Raw genomic sequence first — 19600 nt, 5'->3', positions numbered from 1 at the left:
CGTAATACTTATTTCTGAAATATACACAAGAAAATAAAATTAAGAATACTTTAAGTATTTGTGAATGTGAATACATTCATAAATTACTCGGTTTTGAAGCCAATCAAAAAAATAGGATTCGTCCTTGTAAAAGTAGAAAAAAAGTAAATGTGCTCGTGAGGTGTTAACTTCGTCATCATGAAATAAGAAGGTAAGTTTACTATATAGCTTTAATCGCATAAATATACACTGCCAATTAGTATACAATTATCTGACCACATTCCCATGTACATGCGGAATGATAAGGTAATCACATAACCTTAGCATAACTTCGTTCCCAAAATTAACTATTCCAAGGCTAACAGTGTGCTTTATCTTGATCTTGTTGCAATTGTTATTCGTAATTTGATCTGCAGTGCTGTTCTTATTAAATATTTGAAATCAAACTAAATTTCACACATAATTTCTATTGAAAACTAAAAATCAAAGGTGCAATGATAATAATGCCTACCCACGCCATATCAAACACAAAATCAAATTTGGATTAACCTATGGAATTGATCAGGTTCAGATTCTGAGACATTTTCCTTAAAATAATATGCGAGGTTAAGGAGAAGTTGTGGATAAAACTGATTACCAAATAAAACAACGACAGAGTCCGGCCATGATTCGCTTAACGACATGAAATGTATTATTTGGTTCAAAAACAAGATTTGAGTTCACATCGGCAAACTTTCTATAAATTTTAACAAGTGGATGAGAAGGAATTGCAGATACAAAATGGGTACCCTTTCCAGATCAAGCGATGACAAATTCATAAAGGAAACTTTGAAAGAGTTTGTTTCAAACGCAAGTACAGAGAACCACAGTGGCTTTTTGCAGTGGAAACTCTAAAAGGTTTCATTTAGTTCTGATAAAACATTTAGGAGGAAAAGCTGATATTTTTTATCAAGTCTGGGGGTTTTCACAAATTGTTCATGTTGTTGTCAGTATAATGGAATTTTATGCGATTCTTATACCAGTGAGAGTTTTAGCTAGATATAAAACTAGGTTTAATACACAATTTTCTACATTAGTCTGACCAAAAGTTTAGAAGGAAAAGCTGATATTTTTTAAAGAAAATGATTGTACCAAATCAGGAATATCACAGTTGTTATCCATTTGCTATTTTACCATTTGATTTGAGACTTTCCTTTTTGAATTTTACTCGTAGTTCAGTATTTTTCAAAATTCTACTTTTTATTATAGGAACGCAAAAACAGTTTGCGGTCGTAAAAAACGATAGACGACGAAAAAAATACAAGTTCATGTTGATGAAACACTAAATAGAAAAGAGAGAGAAACATATACAATGTGCAAATATGATAAACATGATAAAGGTTTTGTTATTCTAAACTAAATGCTAAAATCTACTAACTATCACTTTGTACCACCAGCTTTAGAGAGCAAGACAGGAAGTTAATATAAACTAAAAACCTTAGTCTTCAAAGTCATTCTCAAATAAGCATATTTACAGTATGGATTAAATTCACTTTTGATATGTAATCATGGACGCATTGCACCGAAGTCGTAACCTTAACTTGAAACACCTGTTGATTTTCTCTCATAAATAATGCATACGATTGTTTATCAGCAGACATAAACTCCTTTATAAGTCCAACTAAAGGTCTTCCAATTTGGAGAGAAAAATGAACATCAACACTGTTATATTTATTGTCATAATATATGGCACCGGTTGCAGTGAGTATTGATTTACGCATAGGGATACACGAATAGATTTATCATTTCTTTTTACTTTAATCAAAATAATTTGGTTAAGTGATTCCAGTATTTACCAATTCCTTAATGTAAATAAATAACATTCGGCAAAAATAATAACATTATACATTTATAAAAAAATCACCATGAATGATAACAAATAGAATTATAAAAACAAAACTATGTTTTTAATTGATGTTTTACTTCATATTTATGTTAAAACATTCAATCTGATGATTTCACATAAAATCGGAGAGTAAGTATCTCCATTCACAACTTTTCTATTCGAACTCCGCTTTTTTTTAAACAAATGTCATATCCAATCAATCATGATATTTTTTTTTTAAATGAATCGTTTTTTGGTAAGAAATAACAATAACGATGGAAGTGATGTTTTAATAAGAAACGTTTAAATTATTCATTTGATTTTTGCAAGGCTACTTAATTTAGTCTCTAGTGTATAGCTATAGTTTATTGACAATCATACCACATTTTTTCATTATTTTGATTTATTATAAAAAAAAAATGTTCTTTTACCTGTGACTTTTTAGATTGATTGAAGCATGGCATTAATTTTCTGATTATAAAGAATGTAAACGTTTCTTTGTGATTCACTTTATTCGTCTAATTGTAATAGATATTGATTAAAAATTGGCTAAAATTAACCCATAGAGACAAAATATATGCATGGTCTAGGTCGAAATAACTCCTATGGGATAGCACATAATTATGCACAGCAAAAAACGCTTATCTGGGGTCTGTATTCGCAACGTTTGAAAGTTATAAAGTACTGTAGGTTATTTTATTGCGTGGTATCTATTTTAAAAAATGTTAAGAATCAAAAGACATTGTCAAAGCATTCAATTCATAAGGGATGACTGTTTTCAATGAATGTTTCCTCTGTTTCAACCTTGCGTTGCACTGAACAACTAATCACAACACATTTAAAACAGAGGATATTTCGATCATTCTGATTCAAACAAAAAGTCCTCTGAAACTGACATTATCAAGATGCTGGATGTTTTGATTGACAACATATGTGTTACGTTCGGAGGACGTGTTTTTCAACAGACTCAGCATTCCAATGGGAACCAATTGTGCCCCTCTCTTTGCCGACTTGTTTCTTTATTAATGAGGCTGATTTCATACAGGAACTACTTAGGAAGAAAGATAAGAAGTTAGCAATAACCTTTAACTCTACTTTCCGCTATATAGATTACGATCTTTTGCTAAATAATTCAAAATTTGGTGACTATGTTGAACGTATCTATCCCATCAAACTAGAGATAAAAGAAACAACAAACACAGTTAAGTCTGCCTCATATCTTGACTTACATCTAGAAATTGACAATGAGGGTCGGTTGAAAACAAAACTTTACGACAAAAGAGATGATTTCAGCTTTCCAAGTGTGAACTTTTCATTCCTATGTAGCAACATTCCAGCAGAACCTACATGCGGGGTATATATCTCCTAATTGATACGATATTCCCGTGATTGCATTTCCTATCAAGATGTTCTTGATAGAGGGTTGTTGCTCACAAGGAACTATTAAACCAAAAGTTCAAAATGGTGAATTTGAAGTCATCCCTTCGTAAATTTTACGGATGTCATCACGATTCGGTTGACCGTAATGGAAAGGAATGATTTCGGATATGTTCATTACGTCGTTATTATATACCCCTTCCCTCTTATAAATGTGACCTACCTAATTAGACTATTTACCGGATTTGTTATAACATAAACAACACGACAGGTGCCACATGTGAAGCATGATCTGCCTACCATACCGGAGCACATGAGATCACCCTAGTTTTAGTGGGGTTCGTGTTGCTTATTCTTTAGTTTTCTATGTTGTGTCATGTGTTCTATAGTTTATCTGTTTGTCTTCTTTCATTTTTAGCCAGGCGTTGTCAGTTTTTTTTTCAATTTATGAGTTTGACTGTCCCTCTGGTATCTTTCTTCCCTCTTTTACATTTATATATAAAATTTGTAATATGAAATTATGCATGCATTTTGATAGTCATTTCGAAAATGGGAGTCAAAGAGTAATTTATTACACCGGGGATCAATTCCGAATGGCAAATGATACATACCATTGTTTCAATATTCGTTAAATACTGACAAAAAAAGATGAGTCTCAAGTTTTGTCCACCAATGGGTCTTCCAAAAATCCGGCACACGGAAGCGTGCTTAGACTGGCACTAAATGAAATTGTGAATTAACCTAAAATGTCCGTATCGTACTTATATATAAACAATTCGTGTAACCCAATCATAATCTTTCATGTTCATATTTCTCAGTATATCGAATGGCAGCCGTGCAGAGGTATTTGTGTTTCAGTCGGTTCATCGAAAATATAGCCATGAACATCTAAAGAGTACAAACCTTTTTTTCATGTGAAACAATTTTTACGGACTCTTAGTTTTGACTTTTTAATCAATAGTAATTTGTGTAACAATGATTTTTTTTTATGTTTTGCAATTTAAGACGGGAATGCATTGCAAAATACAGATAGAAAAATTCGACAAGTGGTGAAGAATACAAGCACACGATTGACGACTCTCAATGGTATATAGGTTATATATATTTTTTTTATTCTTTCGGTTTAGAAAATTGTTAGAAATGAAGTTGCAATGTAAGATATTTGATGCAAAGGTAAAATACAATATGCAGAAAAATCAGGACCAAACATGTAATTGGTTTATAGTTCAATTATTTCACTGAAAAAAAGATATAACGGAAAATAGAGATAACAGCCACCAAGTGGCTAATTTGTTTCTTATAGATGTATAATATTCATAGATTTATAATTTGAATTTTAATTAAGATTGGTAATAACTAAAAGATATGAGAGATTGTGCTATGCATACATGACATAGTAATAGTTCCCAACATCGATATATATATATCATTTGGTATCAGATGTATCCGCGAGTAAAATAATTACGTCAATATGTATAACTTAGATCTCCTTTGGAACAAAACAACAACTTAGGAAAACAAATTGTCGACCGCTAAATGGGGTGGATAAGGTTAATCGCGAAAAAACATATCTTCGAAAAAAAAATTAATTTACAGTATTCAAACAATTCTTTATGTATGTTTACTTTCGTCATTATTTTTTCTTCATACACGATAAGAATCACAGAACTGAACCATGTCGAACATGAACTAAACTATGATACTTCTGAATCAAACAGTGACACTTAACTGTCAGTAATCGTAAATTGTGTGCAAAGGAAGCTATTTTTTTCGGGAAAATTGGCGGCATTTATATTCTATATTAAATAATTTGATGGTACAGACAGTAAACAAATCCTTTTTGATTACTTTTAAATTTTGATTTTTCATATTTCAAATGAAACTATATCTTAGGAAAATGAAGTATTATTGTGAATCAAAACAATGCATATGTAATACACATTCAAATTTATTAATACATTAACTATTAACAAAGATACATACCAACTAGAATGCATGTTCAGAAGTTCCTTTAGCAAACAATGATAATGTTAATATTGTATCATTGTTTTTCATTGAAAACATTTAACACAATCATGACCAACTGAACCAAACTATAACAAATTGATTACTTTGATAAAGGCTTATCGATATCACAAAGTTATTACACGTAAGAATAATAACACAAAAAACACGACAGTATTACCAGTGAGAATAATTGCACACAACACTATAACTGATTGTACATATTCAAACTTTTCATAGTTACAGATCTGATAAGGACTCACCTTTTTTCTGCTGCTAATTAAATTTGATCACAACCGTCGATTGGTGGAACACATTCTAATAGATATCCCTTATGACGTCATTGATATTTATTTCAAATAATGAAATCAGATGTAAGATTATAGTTACTGTTCTGATAGCCTAAGTAAAAAATAAGTGGAAACAGTATAAACCTTTTCGATTATTTGCAGGGGACAGCGATGAAACTTATAAGTATTTTCGTTTATTTCCGAACTTTAAATTATGTAAAGTACAATAAAGATTGTCACGACACAAATTTTCATTTTAGATTTCAACAACACAAGGAAGAGATTGCTTATAGGGTTACAGTTCGCAAATGGAAGTTCAGCTGAGCCAGGTTTTTATCATCCAACATAACATTTCATTTTCGATATTAAGAATTGATATCATATATCATAATTATACAAGTAGGGTGTATGTAATGATTTACGGTTTTCTAAATTTTACAAGGGACGCTAACACCGAAACATTTAAAGGCCAGGGATGTATTAAAATAGTTCAAAAGCCTACATTAAGTAATTTAGCGCTGATACTAGCGCTTAACAGATTATCCGTTTTCTGTCAGAGATATAATTATAATCAAAATGGATGCTTAATATTAATGTATTAATTCTGACTAAATCTTACCAATTTTTATTTTAGTAATTATGAAAGCTGACATGACTCTAGCATTACAGTCAGAAATTGTTAAGTATGCAGTTGAAGCAGTCGACAATGGCGCCGACCACGCAGCTACCTATATTTGTAACAAGTTGGAGAGCATTCATAGTGGGACTTGGAATTGTATTGCAGGCACTTCATTTTATTCATTTGTTCACCATGCTGACAGATACTACTTTCTTTTCAAATTGAAATCTACCTACTATGTGGTTTATCGAACCTAAAAACATATTTGAATTAATAAATAAAATAATTGGTATAAAGGATGTTTTAATCTAACACGCAGCTGACCCGGAAGAAGTCCGCAGTTATGAAATTAACCAATTTTGGATTTTCGGAAACTGCCTTAGTTTTTTAAACAATTAACCTAAGAAAAATGTTTGAGGCTGTTCCAAATGGCTTATTGATTAACCTAGTTGGATGCTTTTAGAACAGATTCATTATAAACATATGCTCATAATATCGAGTGTAATTGCATTATTTATCTCATCAAGAATTCATCTTATCAATGAAATGTCATGAATGCAATCCTGTTAAGCACATTGTTAAGGGGCCTTGGTAGCCGAAAGTTCTAAGTAATCGAACTACTGTATCACTAGCTTATCAATACTGAGGTTATCATTTCGAATCCCGCACGTTGCAGATGCGCTCGATCCTAATCCTAAAGAAGTGGATTGTGATTTTCCCTGCCGCAGGCTTTGATTCCCTCCAGTGCATTCTGGCTTCTTTCAACTTAAATAGTTTCTGCCTCAAAAAAGCACAATAGTGCGGAAAGTAATCAATCAATCGAATTAAGGGCAAGTATTTGTAATATCTACATGTTTGTCGTCAGAAAACAAAATCAATAAATAATTGTGAAGGTGTCAGCGGGTAAATTCTCTAATTTGAAGATGTATACGATACAAAGGTCAATTGGTAGAAAAGCATGCCAGTTTTGTTACATCCTATATCTCTAATTACTAGGAGCTTGTAGTGATTACATAACTGATTACGATCAATTTGTACGGTTAACTGTTGAATAGTACCTGAAATTAGATTAATTTGTTTTGTAAAAACTTCGGGTTCTGATAAATAATAGCTGTATCCATAATGTGAATCAGAATCTTTATTACTAGTAATCAGTTTACCCTTATATGTTTTAATTTTCTAATCCAGTTTTCAAATGTTTTTTTTTTTTATTTGAATGGTGAAGTTCATTTGGCATCGGCTTACAGTGTTTATATATCAAAACTCGTCCGCTATGTCTGTGTCTATTGTAACGTTTTCGATTTTGATTACAATGTACAAATGTATGACTGGAAAAAGAAGGGCGAAACGGGTATATTATAAAATCGGAGATTTCGTTACCACTAATTACTTAAAACATTTACTAAAATACAAAAAAGAAGATGTGGTATGATTGCCATGAGGCAACTCTCCACAAGAGACCAAATGACACAGAAATTAACAACTATAGGTCTCAGTACGGCCTTCAACACTAAAATCTTCCAAAGATAAGAAAATTGGGTTTTGAAGTTTGCTTGTACCTGAAGAAAACTTACTTAAAACGAGATTGCACATCCTCATTTTTCCGGAGATGTTGTTTGTCGTGCCCTGCAATTTAGAAACGACTCACGTAAACTTATATATCCTTCAAATAAACTAATTCTAAAACACTACCCATTCAACACTGTATTTACACCTCTGAATATTTGAAGTTTTCGTTTGTTATAATATTAATTTATTATCAATAAATAATTTATTATTGTTATACACACTATGGATATGTAATCTGTCATGGCATTCCAGAAGGTCATGTTTTTCTCTCACTCTTAATGACGTCTTTACACTGAATCCAACAGATGTTGGATGTGAAATTATTGATAATTTAGTCTTAGATGCATATTTTTTTATATTTTGTTTTTTACTTATTTTGAACTATTTTTAGTAACTTCGAGTACTATCAGATTTGTTGTTAATGTCTTTTTGTTGTTGGGATGTACAAGTATCTGGCAACATTCACTCTGATTTGTTTGTTAGATGTATTTCTATATATATCCATCTGATGAGTTAAGCCTTTTTTCAGCTGTTGTAATTTATAGTCCGTAACACCACGGTCTAAGGTTAAGGGTGGTCCCGCTTACACGTTTAACGCCACCACATTCTGTATGTATGTGCCTGTCCCAAGTCAGGAGCATTACTTGAGTGGTTGTCGTCTGTTGAGGTGTTACATATTTGTTTTTCGTTCCTTTTTGTACATTAATTAGGCCGTTAGTTTTCTCGTTTGAATTGTTTCACATTAGTCATTTCTGGGCGTTTTAATTGCATATATTGTTAATTTGTTACATCTAAAATAATGACATATTCAAACTGGATATTAAAGAAACAATGAACTAGTTAATTGAATTACATTACACACTTTAACAGCTGAATAACGTTCTGCGTGAGTCAGAGAAAATTTAACTTCTTTTTATAATGATAAAAACCATGTAAAAGAACGTTTTTGTTCATCATGTTGATGCATGCAATTAAAAAGAAATAAATGTACACATAACTGCCATTAGTGTCCTTGTGCTATAATTGCTCTATGCCTGTTGTCTCTTTAATAAATTTACCTTTACATTCTCAATTTTATCATATCACACTTCCTAGATGAATAATTTTAAACGTCAAATTCCTTTCACTTAAATAACTTGTCGTTAAAGGTAAATGGGTGAAACTGTCATACAAGTGAGAGGTTTAACTAGCTATAAAACCAGGTTCAATCAAACATTTACTACAAACGAAAAGACTGTACCAAGTCAGGAATATGACAGTTATTTGTTTGATGTGTTATAGCTTTAGCTTTTGATTTTGTTCTTTTTTATTAATTTTTTTTTAGACGTCGTACATCATGAAATATTTTCTCTTTGCCAATGAAAAACATAAAATCACAAAAGTACTGAACTCCGAGGAAAACTCAAAATGGAAAGTCCCAAATCAAAAGGCACGTGAGAAAATTCTGTCTACGAGATGATAGAAAAAACACTATCATCCAAACAAAAGACGCGTGACATCCAATATGAAACTATACTTACATGCATTTTTACACTTGGAACTTCCGTCATTGGACTTTCCAATACACACCATTCCACTTCCGCAATTATGATCTGCACGAGCCTTAAATATATTTTCAAAATCGAATGAGTATGATATGAACGTAAATGTATAGAAATGAGGTTTATACGTATTTTATGGAAATTCATATTAAGGGAGTTCACTTCTCAGTTTCAAAATAATTAACTTTTCGAAACACTAGTTTATAGTAATAGGAAATTAATAAAGAAATTAAAAGAGCAAAAAAAATATGTATGTCAATGTGGTTGCTTTTCGAGATATTAGCCATTGAAATTTTGGCTTGAAAATATTATCTCTTGACTTTTCATTGCTTTAGATTGACAAGTTAAAGTTCTCAAAAGCTATTAAAAAATAATCTAAATTTCATAAGACTTTTACAGATGGCTTATCATTATACATGTAAAAGATTTATAAAAGAAAAAAGGGGGTCAATGGGCATTTTTTTAAGGGAATCAAATAGACTAAACCAAAGGATTCCAAAAATTTGACAAACATTACAAAACATGACAAGCGAAATTCCTTAAGTCAAACCGAATTGCATTTAGCGATTATTTCAAAAACCATGTTCACATGCAGAAGAAATCACAACAACATGAACACAGCACTATTAAGTGTCTACAATTTGTACACAGGTTGACAACCATTTTGTCTTTTGTCGGATAGTTAATTTTATTGGTAATAAGACCATTTTTATTATTTAAATGTCCACATGCAATAATGGTAAAACTCTAGTAGTCAACTCTTTGGGTACTGTCATTAATATTATTACAATTGAAATATATTCTAACCATAATGTGTTTTTATTTCACCATGCACAACAAGCGAAATTTAAATCATTCGACAGTTTGAATTCAACCAGTATACACGTTTAATTTTCATTATTGATAAGGTTTTTTCAAACATGTTTAAGTCCAACAATGTTTTGCTGCTTGCAATAATACTGTTAGATTGGTGATTCTGTGAATATGCCAATAGTTACCGGGTACCAGGGTTATAATTTAGTATGCCAGACGCGTGTTTCGTCTACATAAGACTCACCAGTGACGCTCAGATAAAAAAGTTATAAAACCGATCAAGTACAAAGTTGAAGAGCACTGAGGAACCAAATTTCCAAAACGTTGTGACAATATGACTTTCTGTCTGCTTTAAAAAAGTTTGTTTATGTACGTATGAACATTTTTGTAAGTAAAATCATCTCCTCGCATCCTTTTTAATAAATTTATTTGAAAGAGGCTACGGTGATCGAGTTTTCCTCATTATCTCAAGTGTTTGATTACTAGTAAATTAACACCGAGATTGGAACTTCGACCACAACTCGTTGCGAGATGGTATCTATTCTGGACCGTATTGCAATTATTTTCAGATTTCTTAAAAAGGTACTTCAGCACCGACTACCAAAACGTGTCACTATGATATAACCAAGATAACATCGTATTAATTGTACAATTGATGATATCATATCTTTATTATTAAAAACAAATGATAATCACCATTGATTGTGTTATCTGGAATAAATCACATTTGGTAAAGTACATTATAATTTCCAGTGATTATGACACAATGTTGACATGTGCCCTTATTTCTAATATCTTTACCATTATATGTGTGTGTTTAGCTGATTAATTGTTCTCGATGTAATGTAGTTGATGCAACTCCTGTACAAATTAAACGTTTTACTTGCTTTGAACATGGTTTGATCACCTATAAAAGGCCCCGAAGTGACAACTGTTATGAGTCCGTATTAAGTCCTGTTTCATTGTAAAATATTTAATCAATTTTCTTTTAATTTATACATAACTAATCAATATCATCTTTTTGTTACATTTATCATACAATTACTGAAAACATGAATTTTTATTTCAGGATATGTCGCTTTCCCCGAAAAAGGTCTGTAAAATTCTAGACAATTGTACACACTGTGGTGAAAAGTTTCCTGACGGAGGTATGACTGTGATAATAACCTTCATTGAATAAATGTATTGAAAAGGAGGGACGAAAGATAGTCAAACTGATAAATCAAAAATAAACTGACAACGCAATGGCTAAATGAAAAAGACAAACGGACAAACAATAGTACACATGACACAACATAGAAAACTAAAGAATAAGCAACACGAACCCCACCAAAACTTAAGGGTGTTCTCAGGTGCACCGGAAGGGTGAAAGTGCATACTTTATAAATATTCGGGATAATGTTGATAAAATTGATCTCAGTTCAAACATCATGTTTTAATTACATTATTACAATCGTCATTTAAATAAAAAAAAGTGTTGCAAAAGATAAATCAGCGATACTTAGGGAAGATTCTAACTGATCACTGGAAAACAAACTGACAATGCCATGACAAAAAAACAAACAGAAACAAAGTGTACAAAACACAGCATCAACAACGAAAGACTGAACAGCACAAAACCCTATGATACCCGGGGTTATATCAGATGCTCGTGACACTAGTCAAATTCAATCAGTACGCATATACAGGAAATATACAATCAATGATGTTCTTATAGTTTCGTTGGTAATATATATCTTGTGTTCGAAAACGTGTCTTAAATATACTTTCAATTGATGATATATGCTGAAATATAATTAGTGAGTGAAGCTCACAGAAAATCTGATGAGTTTTGAGGTTTCATTCCTATTTCTTACAGTTGTAGCAGAGAGAAAAAAGAAAATTGAACCGCCACCTGCGATACATGTTTGTTCAGAAAAATCTACCACTAAAAAATACAAAATGAAACGCTCCGTCTCTCTTTATAGTACAACGTCTGGAAAGCCGAAAACAGGAACAACCAAACACGATGGTAACATACATTATTTCACACCCTCAACCTTCAACCAAAAGAACAGTCGCTTTCTCGATTTTGAAAATTATCGCATTTGTTTTAGCAATTAGTTATTTTTCAATTCATGTAATTAATCAATAAAAAACTTATATTGCTTTAGAAATCAGTGTAACATTTTTAAACGGACAGATACTCATTTCGACAATAAATGTGTCTTTAATTAATTTTATAATGTTAAATGACAATATCATAAACTGATTTGAAGAGCTGTTATATTAATGAACAAAATGAGACGTTAAAACAATAATTTGACACGGAACCTGTATTAGGAATCATTATATTCTTGCCATATCTAGAAATTATTTTGTATAATTTATGGCCGCTAAATTTATAAAAAAAAAGAAAGTCAACCAGAAGATGTTTATCGAGTCAGTTTACATAATACAATTTTAGTTAGTCAATATCACTACATTTTCATCTTCAAAAGTTTTGTTTTGTAACCAGTTATATGAGTTGGGGAAACATTATTGTAACATTTCCATTGTCAACGTTTATGTCAAATTTGAGCATATACATTCTGATGTATAGAAGAGTATTTTGTAAAATATTCAAAAAAACTGACATCATTTCGTTTAAAAATGATGCATCTATATAGCTTTTCGAGAGCCACACTCATCAGGAACGCTCAAAGCCGAATATTTGAAGGTCAAGGATGTATAAGAAATGAAACAAATTATTCCTTTATTAAATCAATTTTTGTGATAAATAAACTATTAGAAGTTCATGTTATATATAAAATATAGAATTATTAATTGAGCATATGCTAATCCTATTAAGTGTGATTATCATGCATATTGATTTAGATTTAAACATTTACGCATTTCCCTAAGCACAATAAATAATTTGATGTCCCTTTAACAGTTTTGTGTTCGTTTTTCGATGGAGAAAAACATAAAGTATGTACAAGTAGTGTGTGGTTTCCCTGTTAGGAAATTTTAACAGGTTTTTTTTTTATACTTTTCCAGATATCGACATCAGCAATCAGGCATCGAATCGCAGTTCCAATTATCTTAACGTAGAATTGAAAGGTATTATTTGAATAAAAAGCAAGAATAGAATAAAACATGAAATTCTTTATACAAGAAATGCATTTTCATTTTTGGATTTATAAACGGAGATAAAGCCACCATTCTTTGTCGCATATCATTATATATTAGACATGTATACACATGGTCCGAGTACACAGTTATCGTCCCTTGATGTTCGTTGTCCACGAATGTAGTCCCTAGTGTGGACAGTGTGTTACTTGCCAATTTTGTTTATACCCCTTTCAAATGTATTTCTCCATGTTTTATGCCTCAAATAGTACGTCAAGGGATGAAATGACACTGCCAAAAAATTGGGTAATGAATTTTAAAGTAAAGTAGTGATTTGGTCCAGTTGAAAAAGGTTAAAAATTAGCACTTCGGAAGCTGTCAAAAGATTTCAAGACCCCCTTAGCATGAAATTGTCCATATTTTGAGTTAGAGCTGATGAAGTTTTCTACAATTTTGATATAATTTGTCCTAAAAGTAGTACATAACACTGTAAAAATATTGAGAAAGCGCAGGTGGGATTTTTTTTATTTCCATTTATTGTCTAAAAGAAATGCACTACGAAATAACTGTGTACTCGGACCTACATGTAAGAGGTGAAATCATGAAAAGTAGAATCTGTACTTTGGAAACTTCCCTGAATGATTAAATGGTTTCAATATGTCATAAAAACATGACATATTGAAACCATGAAACTAAAGGATTTACACTTTTATTTGATAGAAATTCTTCAAAAATGACCCATTTTGGCATTACATGGTCAAAATGAGCATTTCAAACCTTTTTCAATTTTGATGCACAAGTGTCATTCTGACTTTCTACCTGACAGGTTTTCATGAGTCAATATTTGTGTTTCTATAATTTAATACAGTTGTATAACTCATTTGTGAACTTTGAATCTACAGAAAAGATGATTATCTCAGATAATGTGTGCAAAATGTGTTGTATAAATGACCCTCGTCTAACGCCCTGTTTGGATCAAGTTAAATGTGAGGAGCTTGGTACATAAAAGTTGCAGTCCATAATAAAGATTTCACTAAATTTGTATAATAAGCACTTTATAATGTCTTTTGTACCTGTTTCATTTCACATAATATCTTTCTTTTCTTCTGTAGGATAGCTAGTGGTTCAAATATAAGCCTATTGCGACTAAAAGGGCATGCAAGTTTTTCACTAAAATTTGAAAAATGTTTTCATCTGACCATACTGTCTGCAAAAAAAGTTGAATTCAAGAGTTCTTTTGTGCTCATATCTATTGTATCATGTAACCTGAGTATAGAAATGATGAAAAAGACACAATTTTTTATTTCCTATAGCTTCAGTATGCATTTTTAAATGTAAATATGTGCTACGGCCTAAATTGACCCTAAATTATTTTCTGCCTTACTTGGCCTAAGACCCTTTTAAACTAATATGATATACTATTTGTAATTTTTCTTTCCATTTAAAGTACATTAAATACATATGCAAGGATTATTTATAACCAAAAAACTTCACAAATTAAAAATTGATGGAAAATATTACATCTTCATGTAAGGCCACCCTTCATTGGAAAACCTCCATTTTTAGGCACAGGCTCAAATAAATTTGACTTTTGAATAATTATGCTAAGTCTAATAGATCAAATGAGTATTGCATTGCTCTTAATAATGATATATTATATATTTAGGCATTTAAAAAGTATTTTTTTGCAATACTTTGATTTTTAAAGACCCAAATGTTGATAGTTGAAATGTTTCAATTTTAACGTCAAATTTTAACACGCAATGTTGAATATAGAAATTATCATACTGTCTATAATATTATTGCTATTGCCATGAAACTTTGCAAACAGTCTCATAATGTATTAAGCTTAGATCATACCAAGTTTTATTAAGATTGGTCAATTTTTTCTATCCTATTAGGTCCGAGTACACAGTTATCGTCCCTTGATTTTCGTTGTCACTACGAAATAACTGTGTACTCGGACCACATAGTTGCTTTACCAATTGTTTTATACAGCTAATATAGTTCGTACACTTAAAATATAAACCAAAAGATAGAAAAAGAATATTCAAAACTATAAGTCGAAAAAAAGGCAACAGTAGTATACCGCTGTTCAAAACTCATAAATCGATGAAAAAAAACAAAAACAAATTGGGGTAACAACTAAAACTGTGGGAAACGCATTAAATATAAGAGGAGAACAACGACACAACATCAAAATGTAAAACACACAGTATCAAAAAGATACTAACAATGCCATGACATTAAAAGAAAATGACGACTGGAAGGGAAACATATCCTGCTACACTAGTGGCACCTGTCGTGTTACTTAAATATTTACAAACCCGGTAATGAATCTCATCCAAGGAAAAGAGGACGATAAATGAAACATGTTCTTAAACTCAGAACTCAATACTTATCATACTATTGCAGGAACTTTTTGACAAAAGGATTTTTGTTTGTAGATAACTATGTTGAAGCAATACGCGATTTTGACAAAATGAGACCTGGAGATTTAACCATCCAGACTGGTGACATAATTACCCTTGTAAGGGAACACGATGTTAGGTACATGGAAGGGAGACTTGGGACAGAAGAAGGTCTTTTTCCTGCTTCATACGTAAAGGCATGCAATGAACAAGGTATACAATAAATGCATTCCAATGTGTACATGAGGAATAACACTTGTTTTTCTTTCAGAATTGTGAAAAAGTAGCAGACTGACATGACCACATATGAAAAAGTGTTAATAAAGAGCCTCTTCATTTGGTTTTGGATTATGTGATAACTTCTACAACCCCATTAGAAACCTCAATTAAATACGGTTGAATTTTCTCTTCCCTTCGGTGAACATATCTGCAACATTAAAATGCGTTACACAAATCTGGAAGTTATCTCATTTCCCACAAAAGTAGTATAAGTAATTGAAAAGGATACTGTAAATTCTGAAATTATTGCGTGCAATTATTATTGCGAATTTATCATTTAAGACTGAAATACGATTTTAATGTTTACGATGTTGAGAAACATCCTCTATTTAACAGGATTTTTCTCAAAATCGTAAACATTAAAATCGCATTTCATATAAAATATTTCAAAATCGAGTTTAAATTATTGCGGTAATAACTCTGTCGCATTTTTCGCAATAATAAAAACCTCGCAATAATTTCTGATTTTACAGTAGATGTTTCCGTTAAATCTTCTACCACTGAAAAAACAGAGTTAGAAAAGCAGTAAACTTCTAATTGCGATGATGACATACATATCTCCGTTCAAATCTTCACATCGAATTGTATGATCTGTATGCATTTATGATTTCTGATCATGAATATTCGAAATTCCATTACCTCTAATTGTGAATACCGATTTTTCCAAATACTAGTACAAGAATCTAAATAAATGCTCAAAGTTATGTCAAGTTCGATGGATTTAAAAAAAACGAGGACACTGTTGACTGCTTTGTCAGTTGGTTAAGACATAGAGAACATTTTGATTTTCTTTTTTTTTACTCTATGTTCTGAAGGTTTTTGTAATAATAAGATAAGTACTTATGATTGACAAAGAGACAACTCTCTACAAGAGACCAAATGACACAGAAAATTTAATTAACCATAATAGAAAGGTTTAATCGTCTTTGCAGGTAGCCTCAGCTCCGGTCAATCATCCCATGACAAGTCTGAGTACTTCAACGTCGATATGAAAGGTATAAATCTTATTTAAAATCTTTACTATTCAAAAATGAAAATACCTTCTTTTTCTTTGTTTACACAGTTGTTTGTTTCTATAGTGATTGATATTATAACATCTTGTTGACTGCTGTGTGCCTGTTTCGTCATTTTTACCAATTATGTCTGTTTGTTTTGGTCACACATTGCTGTCAATATCATGTGACTGTTATACAGGTGAATGGTTTGGTTTGTTATAAACCACGTTTAATCTACTCTTTTCTAAATAAGGAAATACCTGTACCAAGTCAGGAATTCGAAAGTTTTTTTTCCATTCGTTTGATTTGAAAACCTATTGGTAACCTTCGGTCGTTACCTGCCCTTTGATTGGTTGTTGTCTCTTTGATATAATCCCCCTTTACATTCTCAATTTTATAAGAAAAGACTTGCGATTAAAAATACAGTGAAATTCAAAACAAAAATAAACAAATTAATCACTAAGAAATAATGCATGGCACCCGTAGATTTGTTTCGATTTAACCATTGGTTGGGCTTTTATATTCGATTATTTTACACTGAGCGTTATGTCGTTTCTAATTGAAAACATTCTGTAATTTTGTTAACCGTGAAAGCCCTGTTCCTTTTTATCATTTGTTTATAATAAAAGTAATATTATATAATTCTATGATTACTTTTTTCAATCGCATTTTTCACTTATATATTTTTTTCCATTGTAATTTTTTTCGTTCTGAGGCGTACAAGAAGCTTTGAGACGCCCGGTATTTACATTCGAATTTTTGCTTACAGAAACATACTTGTGACGTCACCTTGTTTCATTGCCATGCCCAGACAATAATATCATTTTGCGGAATTTTCGTTCTATGAATTTAACCATGAAAAATGAACTGATTTGTTAATTTTGCTGTAGAATAGAGATAAATATATTGTATCTGAATGGCCTGCATATACTTGGAATTTTGATGTTGGAAATTGAGAATATCTGGCTGTATAAAAAAGTTAGTCATAACGCGGAACAGCCGTTTTTGTGTATTACTGCGTTTGCGCTAAAGGTAGATAGATTGTGATTATACTGGGTAACAAGTTGTTCCAGTTATACCACCAAGAAAACTTAATCGTAATTTAAGTTTCCCGACTGCAGGACTTGATCAAGGTATCTTAAATATTATAAATAAATAAACATGTTTAAGGTGGTACCAAACACTACAGGGAAATAAGTCTGTAAATCAGCTAAACGTTTAAATTACGTTGTGTTGTTTAGAGAATATTAAGCTTTTCAATGACCATGATAAGTTTTTGTCAAACTGCTATAAAACAAGTTTAATTTTCCTGATAAAACGGTTGGTTAAAATTTTTTGAAATTTTTATATTTCCGTTTAAGAGTCAAAGTAAATATCTTGTAAAAAAAATTTATGAAAATTAAATAAGCCACACTAATTTTAATTTTAACGATATGTATTACATGTATGGTTAAATGTATTTCTTTATTGACCCATTAACTTGTATGCTTTAAGCAAAGATCAATGAAATAACCAATGTGTATGTCCAAGTTGTCCATTTTAACAATAAATGTCTCTAAGCTGATGAACGAGGCCAAACTATTTGAAAATCTACGACTTATTAAGGCGAAGTGTACGTAATTGCACGCCTCTAGCGGAATACGGGATTAAAAACGTTCGTCGTTAGTTACGCAATCTCCCTTACTTCAAGAAAGGGCACACAGAAGAGAAACTACTTTCTGCGGTCTATAATGAATCCAACAAGCACTCCTATGCTTCCTTAAACCTCATAGAAATTATCTTAATAACTCCAATTAGAAATCACAGCATTCTGTACGTTGTTGTGTGTGCAGCCTAAGCCTGACTTAAAAACACTGGTTTTTTTTTGTTTTAGACGCGTAGGAGAAGGCATTTCGTGTTTATGATATCAACAGAAAGAAAAAACGCCTCACAACAAAATTATAAACAAATAAACATGTAACAATTTTTCTTCTATTGATATCAAATGAATAAAAATGAAACCTGAATTGACCCAACAATATCGTTTTAAAAAGCCGTAGTCTTGAACGAAAAACACAGTACTCAACGTAAAGTTTAAAATAGGTTACAAATAATTAATGAAAGACGTGTGAATTTAATTATTTAATTAAAAAGACGTTTAAATGTTCGTATTTTGTGCAATTGAAAAGTTTTAAGGACATGATTTATATTCATATAAGAAATCAGACGATACCAAGAGAATAATTTGACCACTAGTGCAACACTTACAGGTCGGAAGAACAAAGACGGAAAACAAACAAAAAATAAACAAATTAGGCCCCAAAAATTATTCAGTAACTTAAACATTTATCTTAAAATAAGTAAAGATTATGTCATTCAACTCCCAGTTTTCAACTTTTTCTACATGTGCAGAAACTAAACAGGTGTCTTCTATTATATTTATGGGAAAACTAAATCTAAATTTCGAACCATATTGAAATTAAAGTACACATGTAAGATAAAATATATATAACATGTTCTTTCACAAAATTCCAATTTCGAAGAGATGTATAGCGAAATCTGTTTTCTTTTATTGTGCCTGTGTGTATCATGCAAAATTAGAGAATGTAATTATCGGAACTCCGGGATCGGGTGTTTTTAAGCTCGGGATTTCGGGATTGACCCTTTCGGGATCCGAGAATTCTATTTCCGAATTTCGGGTAGTCGGGGTTTAATTTTTTTTTAAATTCAGGACCTCGGGATGTCGTGTTTTTAAGCCCGGGATTTCGGGATCTGGATCCCCCGTCCCTC

The 19600-nt window shown here is 31.4% G+C and overlaps 2 long non-coding RNA genes across 2 annotated transcripts; both read left to right on the top strand.

The window, feature by feature from the left end:
• Window positions 1-1602: 1602 nt before the first annotated feature.
• On the top strand, window positions 1603-6387 carry LOC143051026 (uncharacterized). Its single transcript, XR_012970548.1, has 4 exons — window positions 1603-1719; window positions 4226-4306; window positions 5775-5843; window positions 6149-6387. It is a non-coding gene; the product is annotated as an uncharacterized LOC143051026 (long non-coding RNA).
• A 5438-nt stretch (window positions 6388-11825) lies between these two features.
• Window positions 11826-15764, top strand: LOC143051025 (uncharacterized). The gene is made up of 3 exons (XR_012970547.1): window positions 11826-12067; window positions 13075-13137; window positions 15594-15764. It is a non-coding gene; the product is annotated as an uncharacterized LOC143051025 (long non-coding RNA).
• The last annotated feature ends 3836 nt before the right edge of the window (window positions 15765-19600 follow it).

Source organism: Mytilus galloprovincialis, chromosome 11 (assembly GCF_965363235.1).
Source record: "Mytilus galloprovincialis chromosome 11, xbMytGall1.hap1.1, whole genome shotgun sequence".
In the NCBI taxonomy this organism is placed as follows: Eukaryota; Metazoa; Mollusca; class Bivalvia; order Mytilida; family Mytilidae; genus Mytilus; species Mytilus galloprovincialis.
This window is presented reverse-complemented; position numbering and strand designations above follow the sequence as displayed.